Raw genomic sequence first — 11,465 nt, 5'->3', positions numbered from 1 at the left:
CAATACAAATGAAATGCAGGACAAAAACTGGGAGCTGAATGATAAGGTATTATATAATAATGAATATGGCAATTACATTTTAGTTATTCATTCAACCAGTATATATATTGAATGTCTGCTCCATGTCAGCACTGTTTTTGGTCCTGGATTATAATGATGAACTACAGAACAATGTGCGCCTGCCATGAGTGGAGGAGGAGACAGACTCAGTTATTTTTAAAATTGTCTATCTATCTATTATATATCAGGTAGTCATAAATGCTACAAAAGAAAGCAAGCAAGTTAAGAGGAAAGAGAATGATAATGAATAAAGGGCACTTCTTTAATTGAAGAAAAATCAGCAAAGGCTTTCCTAGGGAGATGACATTTGACCTGAAGTCTGAATGATGTCAAGAAGGGAGCTGTGAAAATATCTGGAGGAAGAGCATTGAAGTTTGAGGAAACAGTCATTGCAAAGGCTTTGAGGTGAGAGGATTTCATACACAATATGTTCAGATAAAGAAATTGACCAATAACACATTAAACTCCCTACTTGTACAAGATGGTTTAGTGGTTATCAGTTGACAAAGAAAAGGCAGAAGTACTTTATATACTTCTGTCTTTTTAACCCATGTAGAATGCTCTTTAGAAATGACCCCAAAATCAAACAGTAAAAGGAGACAAGAAAGTAGTAGAATAATGTTTAGCTGCATTAGATGAGTTAAAACTCCCAGGATAAGATGATTTATAACTTGATGAGCAAAAACCTTTGAGAAATACCTGACCATGAGAGTGCTGCCAGAAGTATGGACTTGGACAGACAAATGTCTCAATTTTCAGAAAGAGCAATGGGAAATTGTGAAAATTATATATTGGTAACTTGGAATTAATCTTTGTTACAAATCCGTAATTAGTTATTTTAATTAATTAAAATTAATTTAAATGCTAATTTGTTAGCACTCACTAAAAGTTAAGATTAGGTTAATAAGAAGTAATGCCAAATTCACTTCTTTTTTGGAAAGTTTACTACTAACATGGAATATCAGGGAAATAACATCGACATGGTTTAGTCGATGCAAATAGCACAGCAATGCATTTAACCATCTCCCATGATATCATTTTTGGGGAAGATGGTGAGATATGCCTGGATAACATTATTTTTATGTAGAGTCATAGTTCACTGAAGTATCCTAATAAAAATTGGGCTCTGTACTCATAGAGACAGCTCTCTAATGTAGTATCACAAAGGTCTAACTCTATCTACATCCTCTTCAGTGTTTTTGAACAGTAACTAGGTTGAAGACATTGAAGTGATGATTATTAAATTTGACACAAGGCGGGGCTGAAAACTATAAGTTAGCTCACAGAATCAAGATTCAAGACAATTCTGATGACTGGAATTCTGGATTGAAACCTGAACATAAAATTTAATAAAAAAAATTTAATAGAAACACTTCTCAAGTCCCATATTTAAGTGGGAGGGAGGGAGATACACCAAACTTAGATGGGGGACAGTTGACCTGGAAGTTCGTGTGAACAGATGTTTTCTTAATATCTTAAAAGGAAGAACTTTGACTTTTATATTCATCTTAAAATTCTACCTTACACCAAAGGTGAAAACAAAATAGAAGCCAAGGAGAACACCTGAAAGGGTCGTACTCAAATGTTGAAAAGAAAAAGTCTGGCCATTGCTGCAGGCATTGTGTCCACACAAGCAAATAAGTGAAAAGCTAAGCAATTGCCTAACAACATGTTCAGAAAATAGATACCCTTGGGAATTTAAGCCATATATGTAGTGGTTAAAATACCAGTATTTTCAGGCCTAAATTTTTCAAATATTTGCTCAAACTTTCCATTTTGCTTACTCTATTAAATGAACGACTTGTCTCATTTCAACCCCAAGTCTAATGTTTTTGAGAATATACTGCGAAGTGTGCTGAGCTTTGTACCTTTCAATTAATATAGAGCATAATATGATATAAGAGTAATAACAAAATATTAAGAATCAATAGAGGTCTTCAGATGCAACACTGATTTCTTCATTAATTAATAAGGTATCCAAAATTACTGGACAACTGTGGATAAAAGATACATTTCTTTCACTTTCTCTAATCTCTGGAACAGAAGCCAAAAAAAAAATTAGCAGGTTCTGCAAAACAGACATTTTAATGCCTACCTCAAAGGGAAAATATCTTAATATCCTGTTTATAGGGATATAGAAAATGAAAGACATATGTGAGAATTTAGACCATGAAGTTACAAAACTAAATAAATAAACCCTTATGAGAAAAAAAAATTTGAGAATAAAGAAATGAATTTTCAAAATAATAGTAGAGTGTAAAATTATGTGGTAAAAGTTATTTTTAATATGCGCTGCCACAAAAAATGGGTAAAATTATCAACATTGTACAGTTTAAATATCAGTGTCTATGTGTTTTATGATTAAAGTATTTAAGTATATTTCTGTAGTACTACTGCACATGATAAAATATTGCCTCAAGCCGTGTTAACTGGAATCAATGTTTAAGTATTCTAGAAATGAGAAAATGAGTTGGAAGCACAGTATTTCCTTCATGGCAATTGTCAGGAAATGGGATTTCTAAGTTCTGATGAGTCATAGGATTGGGCCAAGGGTATACCTGTAGATACCAGTAGGCCCAAATCTCATGGAACTGCTTTGTAGTTAGTAACCAATAAATAAGCAAACACAGTCTTTCTATGACCAGTCATACAAATCATACTATTGTAAGTAGTCAAGCAAAGATAACAGTATTTTTACACCTGATTTATAGACTTTCATATACATGAATGTTATGTGCGATTTTTTTTCTGTGAAATAAGTTCATTGATTGGATATATAAAAATTCACTTTTCAGAAACATATAGTCATTTAATCATGCAACAATGTGTAACTGCAGAAACCAATATTGAAAAGAATGTGCCTATTAAAAAAAGAAATTCCTGTATTTTATTTTAATCAACAGGTTTTTTTTCTCCGGTTTATTCATCTATTAATAATATTCCAAACAATATATCTAAAATAACCATTATAGTGGAATATGGTGTTCTAGATGAAAACTGTTATGATACTGGTCATTAGATATAATAATCTCTAATGCTAATGACATGAACATTCATAATTTAATGAAATGAGACATATAGGAAAACCCAAGCTTAAAAAATAATGAATTCTCCCATATATACACCCCTTCAAATATCAAGATTATTAAATCCCATTAAAAGAGGGAAAAGAAGCATTATTGAGGCCACATCTGCACAGAGCTAGTTAGTAATTTGGAATGGAATATGTTGTAATCAAAGGAAAACCTTAAATAACAAACCCAGATGTCTTCATCATGATGAACTGCATAAATTTCAGGCCTCCCCAGGAATCCAAAACCTTGAGATATGCCAAAATCAGCCTCCCCCCAACCTTTCAGATTTCAACCTTTAGAGAATTTCCCTCTTAAGAGAATCTTTGAATGGCTCCTCAAGGACTCTGACATTCCTTTTTTTTTTTCCAGAAGCACTGGAAACCTGGTCTGAAAATTCTCAAAATGTCTCACTAGAGAAACCTGGACTGTCATTATCATTCTGCCTTGTTTGTCTCCAGTTCTCTTTGGACATATTAAACTTAAGAAGCATAGAAATCACCTACCAAACATTATGGAAGAAACATCAGCAAACACCCAACAAATCCACTTTTTTTTTCCCTTTTATCAGCATCATCAGCAGAAACATTAGGGCTCTTTCTTCTTTAGAATTTGAACTCAGCAGACCTACAGACTCCTTCCCCCTCTCCTCCCTCCCCACCTCCTTTCCTGCTCCCTAGCTTCAGAAATACCAGAAAAGGAGACATGCTTTTCATCTGGACCTGCATTAGAATCCTGTCAGTTAATGCGAAGGGTAGGGGGAGAAAGTTACTCCGCAGGGAGAGACGTCTCACCTTCCATGCTTGTTGCCATGGAGATGAAATCCAGCCAGTAGATTTAAGTGTTGGCAGGTTTGTCTGTGTTCGCTGATCGGTTCGGTAGCAATGTAAAAGACGTGTCCTGGGAACCTGCGTGGAGTCCCAGTACCGCGGTTATCGCTTTACTGGCCTACGTGTGTAAATGTCTGTATCTGTCGGTGAGGGGCAGAAGACGTGTGCGCGCGCGAGTATATTTGCAGGAAAATGGGCACGAATTTCTTCCATGTGGCAGTGTGTAAATATTTGCGCGCGCGTGTGCGTATGTGAGGGCGTCTGACCGTGTGTGTCTGTGAGAGAAAAGCGGTGGACAGTGAGAGGGGGTAGGGAATCGGCCACGGCAGCAACAGGCTTCATGTAGTCCTCAGCTCTGCAAAAAAAAATAAGGAGGCTTATTTTCACTCATATCACACTTGGAGGTTAGCAATCGGAGTTCATCACCAATTTGTCTTTCTAAGGCAGTGGAGGTGTTAATTAATGTATTGTTAAAATACGTGTTTTCCTCTTCTGTCTGCGTCAGTAGCTGTGCCGCGGGCATTTTGTTGTGCTCGGTGACTGCAGTCTCAGTCGGGGAGTAGGCAATCAATTCCTATGTCTTCTCATCCTATAAAGGAAAGACGTGGGTGACGGGTGTATTGGTTTAACTGGGGACCGCATGCGTCATTTGGAGTTATTTTTCCCTACCCTTCGCCTTGCCTATGCAAACCCAACAGGATCCCCTCCTCTTCTTAGGAGTAGGTGCCTAGGCGCTGTCCGTAGTGCTGAAATGTTGCGTAGTATGACCTACCTCCCACAGACGAGCTACAAGACAGCAAGCGAGGAACGCTCCGACAAAGCCTACAGGAAGTTGTGAGACACGTTTTCTGAACGGTGTTGAATATATAGAAACCAAACCTAAACCGCATTGAAAGCAAAGCAAAACAAAACAAAGACAGGCAAACAAACTCAGTTGTAAGGTTCCAGTTCTGTTCATCTTTGGATACTATATCCAGAACCTACGAGTTGCAAACACTTGTAGATTCCTTTAAAACTTAATTATTGACTTTATGAATTATTAACTATTCAGAGATTGGGAAAAGTGTAGATGTGGAATTAGGTCATTATTCATGTAAAAAAATGCTGAAAACAAGTAAAAGTGTGTTATAGTTCAATAATAAAGTGAAGACAAACTTTATGTTCATTTAGAGTATTTACTAAATTAGGAAATTTCATGGTCTTACCAAAAATGTGCAATGTATGACTGTGAGTTCATACAAGACTATACTCAAACAAAGTTATTCTTTTTCATTTAAAACTATTAAACACCCTATAATATAGGCCCACCAAGGAAGAGAGTGGAAGAAGTGTCTTCTTCTGGGAACATGTTCATTGCCATGGTTTTACTGACTCTTTTTTAAGCTTGCTAAGGGCCACATCCATTTTTGGTACTATATACTAGAGCAGTGCTTCTTGAAATTGAATGTGAATCCCCTGGGGATCTTGTTAACATGCAGGTTCTCATTCAGTAAGTGTGCGATTGGGTCTCAGATTCTGAATTTCTAACAACATCCCAGGTGATTCCAGAGGTTGCTAGTCTCAGGACTAAACTTAAAATAACAAGGTTCTAGAGATACTGTGTTCTGGCCATGCAGTCACCCACAGAGTATGCAAAAGGCGTCATTATCTTTCATCTATTCTCTGTATGTTTCTAGACTGTTGCAAAAATATTCTATTCAAATAAGTTCAGAGATTAACCATTTTATTTGCACAATATTAAACTGTTTATGAATTTCTCATTTGATTGATTTTGACATTGTCTAGACACATGCTACAGTCTGCTCCACTCTATATTTCCATACTATGATCTGCAATCACCCATTCTCTTTGCAAGCCAAGCTTAAGAAAGCAGAACCAAGTTACATAGTTCTACTACTGGTATATGGGCCCCACTCCAAGAATTTGTTATCATGATTGAAGACTTAAACTTGTCATTTTATGACTTTAAATATGGTTCTGTAGTAAATGCTCATGATACTGATTTTTAAAATTTAGACATTATAGATCTAATTCTCACCCAGTTTAGAAAGTGGAAGAGGACCATTGTTTCACAGACCTTTTGAATGAAATCTGATCTGTCATATCATTGACATAATACATTTATACTTAGATTTTGAAGAAATCATCCTCTGGATGATTTTCTGATTTTTAAAAAAATTCATACCTACATCAGTTTTACAGTGCTTTCAGTTAATGCTTTTGAGTTGATGCCAAAGGAAAGTTTTGACTATAAACTAGGTACCTTGGTGTTAGTTGGTGCATGACCTTGACCTTCTTCAAGCTATATGAACAGTGGTGATGTTCTGAAAAGTCTGCAAAGTGGTTCATTCAGGGAAGTGTAATGGATTAAACATCAATTATGTTCCACTTCCTTTGTTGTATGGTGGGATACAAAGATGAATGAGATTTGGTCTCTGCCCTTGATGAGGTATTTTGCAAAACAACATGGCAGATTCTACAAAGTTCTATAGAAGCACAGAGATTAATAATGTATGTTTTATTCTCCATTACCAAAGAAGTGATGAAGAATAGCAAAGTAGAAAAACCCAGGTGTATTTAAAATACAGATGTATTTCAGGTCATTGCCAATGTCTGCTGCCCAACTTTTAATTTCAAATTGTTGAAAGATATGATATATATGAACGCTTTTCTAAAGCACACATGGTTAACCTGTACTTCTGGATTGTCTATGATTTATTTTCAGAGGAATCCAAATTATTAGAAAGGTAAATATATGGGTGGCATTGTTCAGACCTCCTCCAAATTAATTGCCTTTACTATGCATTGACTTTACACTTTCAGCTTATATGCAAGTATTTTATATAAAGCAATCCTTAGCTTACACAGCCTGCTCTATGTCTGCTATGGGATTGTTACTAAAGACTTGCCCAACACATCCTTTACTATTCCTAATATGACATCCCTCAAAAAACATTTTTTTCCATACCAATTTCATGAATTGAACTTTCATACCCCTCCTCTTCACTTAAATCATCCCAAGGTAAGTGGTGTGTTCTCTTCTTATATACAATATATATCCTGTAGCTGATCACATGTGCCTTTTCTTTTAGTTACCAGGGATGTCAGGGTCAAATTAACAGCTAAAAATTAGTAACTATATAAGCTCTTCAGGCCTCTATATGTGTGTCCTTTCTTTATTGCCTTGAATACTGCAATTTTTTTTTGCTCATGTATTGGTATATTATTTTCTTTTAATTATCTGTTTTAATGTGTGTCCTCATATAAATGTCCTCATGGAATCAGAAATGGAGTAAATAAATAAAAAAATAAGTAAATAAGTAAATTTTTTCTCCACTTTTTGGCAAAAAAATGTTGACTACTGGGTGAATATATATGGTTGTTTTATAAATTCGTTTTTAACAAGATATTAAGTATAGAAGAAATGATTAGTTAGCTATGAAGATAAAAATCTAACTTATTGTGACTAAATAATAAATGTTAAGCTAGTAGAAGAAAATTTCACTTTATATAACTACAGATCAACTTTATTTCAAAACACATCGTTTCCCTGTTTCTCCTTCTATACACTAAATAGTGTCCCTTGTATGACTAGGACTTTTTCTTATGTCAGCGGGCAGAAGTATTTTATCTACCTTGTTAGAAGATGTGGTAACTATAGAAATTTAAAGAACATGACATCCCCATTCTAATGAATATACTATAGTATAAGGGTGTCACAAAGGAACCGAAAGCAAGAATTTCCTCCAACAAGTCAGCTCAGGATTCTTTTCAGAGGAAAATTTTCCTTGCTATGAATTCTACTCACCTTGATTCCAGCTGACTTCTTGCTCTCAAGTTTTCTATAGTGGGATCCTCTCTTGAACTTATTAGGTCAACATGTTACCTCCAGCTTTTCATGGAAATCTATATCTTGTCTGGCTTAAGTTTGTTTATTCTTTCTGAGCTAAAATGTTTGAGAGTAGCTCTGCTTTTCTATTTGAAAAATATTGTTATTTACTCAAATATTGGCTACTACAACTTACAAATGCACAACTTAAAAAATATATTAAAGACAAATTTGAATTACTTTTGTTATAAACATTAAAAAATTAATCCAATGCTTATTTAGCTTTAAGTGGTATTAGATAATTAGCTATGTCCAAAAGTCACCTGTTTGCTTTCTAAAAATACATTCCTGTTTTGGAATTTCTAGGTACTTATGCCTTATTTTCTACATAAATGGTTTTAATCATTTTGGAGGATTAAGAATGATTTTGAAATTTCAATAGGAAATATATGCCCTTTCCCTAAAAATATACACGTGCAGATAATTTCACTCACAATTCAGAGCATTCATGGCCACTTGGATGTCCATTTTTGTAATCCCAGGGTAATCCAAGGAATGCTTTAAAAATTTCTGCTATAAATGAATGGTCCATGGTCTCATTCTCAGTTTCACAACTAAGTATTGACTGTCTTAAAGTCCTGTACTTTTTTTTAACATCTTTATTGGAGTATAATTGCTTTACAATGCTGTGTTAGTTTCTGCTTTACAACAAAGTGAATCAGTTATACATATACATATGTTTCCATATCTCTTCCCTCTTGCATCTCCCTCCCTCCCACCCTCCCTATCCCACCCCTCTAGGTGGTCACAAAGCACCGAGCTGATCTCCCTGTGCTATGCGGCTGCTTCCCACTAGCTATCCACCCTACGTTTCGTAGTGTATATATGTCCATGCCACTCTCTCACTTTGTCACAGCTTACCCTTCCCCCTCCCCATATCCTCAAGTCCATTCTCTAGTAGGTCTGTGTCTTTATTCCCGTCCTACCCCTAGGCTCTTCATGACATTATTTTTTTTAGATTCCATATATATGTGTTAGCATACGGTGTTTGTTTTTCTCTTTCTGACTTACTTCACTCTGTATGACAGACGCAAGGTCCAGCCACCTCACTACAAATAACTCAATTTTGTTTCTTTTTATGGCTGAGTAATATTCCATTGTATATATGTGCCACATATTTATCCATTTTTCTGTTGATGGACACTTAGGTTGCTTCCATGTCCTGGCTATTGTAAACAGAGCTGCAATAAACATTTTGGTACATGACTTTTTTTTTTTTTTACATCTTTATTAGAGTATAATTATTTTACAATGGTGTGTTAGTTTCTGCTGTATAACAAAGTGAATCAGTTATACATATACATATGTTCCCATATCTCTTCCCTCTTGCATCTCCCTCCCTCTCACCCTCCCTATCCCACCCCTCCAGGTGGTCACAAAGCACCGAGCTGATCTCCCTGTGCTATGCAGCTGCTTCCCACTAGCTATCTACCTTACATTTGGTAGGGTATATATGTCCATGCCTCTCTCTCGCTTTGTCACAGCTTACCCTTCCCCCTCCCCATATCCCCAAGTCCATTCTCCGGTAGGTCTGTGTCTTTATTCCTGTCTTACCCCTAGGTTCTTCATGACATTTTTTTTTCTTAAATTCCATATATATGTGTTAGCATACAGTATTTGTCTTTCTCTTTCTGACTTACTTCACTCTGTATGACAGACGCAAGGTCCATCCACCTCACTACAAATAGCTCAATTTCGTTTCTTTTTATGGCTCAGTAATATTCCATTGTATATATGTGCCACATCTTCTTTATCCATTCATCCAATGATGGACACTTAGGTTGTTTCCATCTCTGGGCTATTGTAAATAGAGCTGCAATGAACATTTTGGTACATGACTCTTTATGAATTATGGTTTTCTCAGGGTATATGCCCAGTAATGGGATTGCTGGGTCATATGGTAGTTCTATTTGCAGTTTTTTAAGGAACCTCCATACTGTTCTCCATAGTGGCTGTACCAATTCACATTCCCACCAGCAGTGCAAGAGGGTTCCCTTTTCTCCACACCCTCTCCAGCATTTATTGTTTCTAGATTTTTTGATGATGGCCATTCTGACTGGTGTGAGATGATATCTCATTGTAGTTTTGATTTGCATTTCTCTAATGATTAATGATGTTGAGCATTCTTTCATGTGTTTGTTGGCAATCTGTATATCTTCTTTGGAGAAATGTCTATTTAGGTCTTCTGCCCATTTTTGGATGGGATTGTTTGTTTTTTTGTTATTGAACTGCATGAGCTGCTTGTAAATTTTGGAGATTAATCCTCTGTCAGTTGCTTCATTTGCAAATATTTTCTCCCATTCTGAGGGTTGTCTTTTGGTCTTGTTTATGGTTTCCTTTTCTGTGCAAAAGCTTTGAAGTTTCACTAGGTCCCATTTGTTTATTTTTGTTTTTATTTCCATTTCTCTAGGAGGTGGGTCAAAAAGGATCTTGCTGTGATTTATGTCATAAAGTGTTCTGCCTATGTTTTCCTCTAAGAGTTTTATAGTGTCTGGCCTTACATTTAGGTCTTTAATCCATTTTGAGTTTATTTTTGTGTGTGGTGTTAGGGAGTGTTCTAATTTCATACTTTTACGTGTACCTGTCCAGTTTTCCCACCACTACTTATTGAAGAGGCTGTCTTTTCTCCACTATATATTGTTGCCTCCTTTATCAAAGATAAGGTGACCATATGTGCGTGGGTTTATCTCTGGGCTTTCTATCCTATTCCATTGATCTATATGTCTGTTTTTGTGCCAGTACCATACTGTCTTGACTACTGTAGCTTTGTAGTATAGTCTGAAGTCAAGGAGCCTGATTCCTCCAGCTCCATTTTTCGTTCTCAAGATTGCTTTGGCTATTTGGGGTCTTTGTGTTTCCATACAAATTGTGAAATTTTTTGTTCTAGTTCTGTAAAAAATGCCAGTGGTAGTTTGATAGGGATTGCATTGAATCTGTAGATTGCTTTGGGTAGTATAGTCATTTTCACAATGTTGATTCTTGGATTGGAAGAAAGTCCTGTATTTTTTTAACCACCCTATTAGTTTTCTCTTTTCTTTCTTTGGAGTTCTTCCTCTAGGTTATTTTACCATCTCTAGAGAGTAGCCAATGCTGAATATGCTGAAATAGGATTAGAGAGTACTGTAATAAGATGATTAAATTTGATTATGAAATAGTGGTGGGATTTTTGTCAACAGTGAAAAAATTATCTAAGTGGACTCATAAGTGAATTGAGCATATGACACTTCAGTGTAGATAATGATCTAATGCAAGTCTATTTGATGAGTCCCATTGAAAATGAGATGTTATGTTTTGGTGGTAAACTTTTCTGCAAAGAAAAATGCACTAAATGTGTCAGTTCAGAGTGAACTATTTAAATGAAGTTTCATTTAATTGATTTTAATTTTACTGCCCATAAGCCTTTCATTTAGACTGTACTTCAAGTCCTCTCTATATTTACTGTTGAGTTTAATGAATATGATAGGGTACCGTGGGCACAATCTCCATGAATGTGTGAGCCATAACCACAGTATAATATTTAATTGGCGTAAGTTATTTTGCTGGGTTAAAGAAACAGAGAAATAGAATCAGTTTATTCTGCTACAGTGTATGTTTCTGTAATATGAATCAGTTAAT

At 35.7% G+C, this 11,465-nt stretch overlaps 1 protein-coding gene across 5 annotated transcripts in view; it reads left to right on the top strand.

Annotated features, from left to right (window-relative positions):
* MYEF2 (myelin expression factor 2) overlaps positions 1–11,465 on the top strand; it is a 180,902-nt gene that overhangs the window by 127,543 nt on the left and 41,894 nt on the right. The gene's annotated exons all lie outside the window — the stretch shown is intronic.

The sequence above is a fragment of the Aethalodelphis obliquidens genome, unplaced genomic scaffold, assembly GCF_003676395.1.
Source record: "Aethalodelphis obliquidens isolate GAN/ISIS:26980383/991018 unplaced genomic scaffold, ASM367639v1 scaffold51, whole genome shotgun sequence".
NCBI classification, from domain to species: Eukaryota; Metazoa; Chordata; class Mammalia; order Artiodactyla; family Delphinidae; genus Aethalodelphis; species Aethalodelphis obliquidens.
Note: the sequence above shows the minus strand (reverse complement) of the source record. Positions and strands in the feature narration are given on the sequence as shown.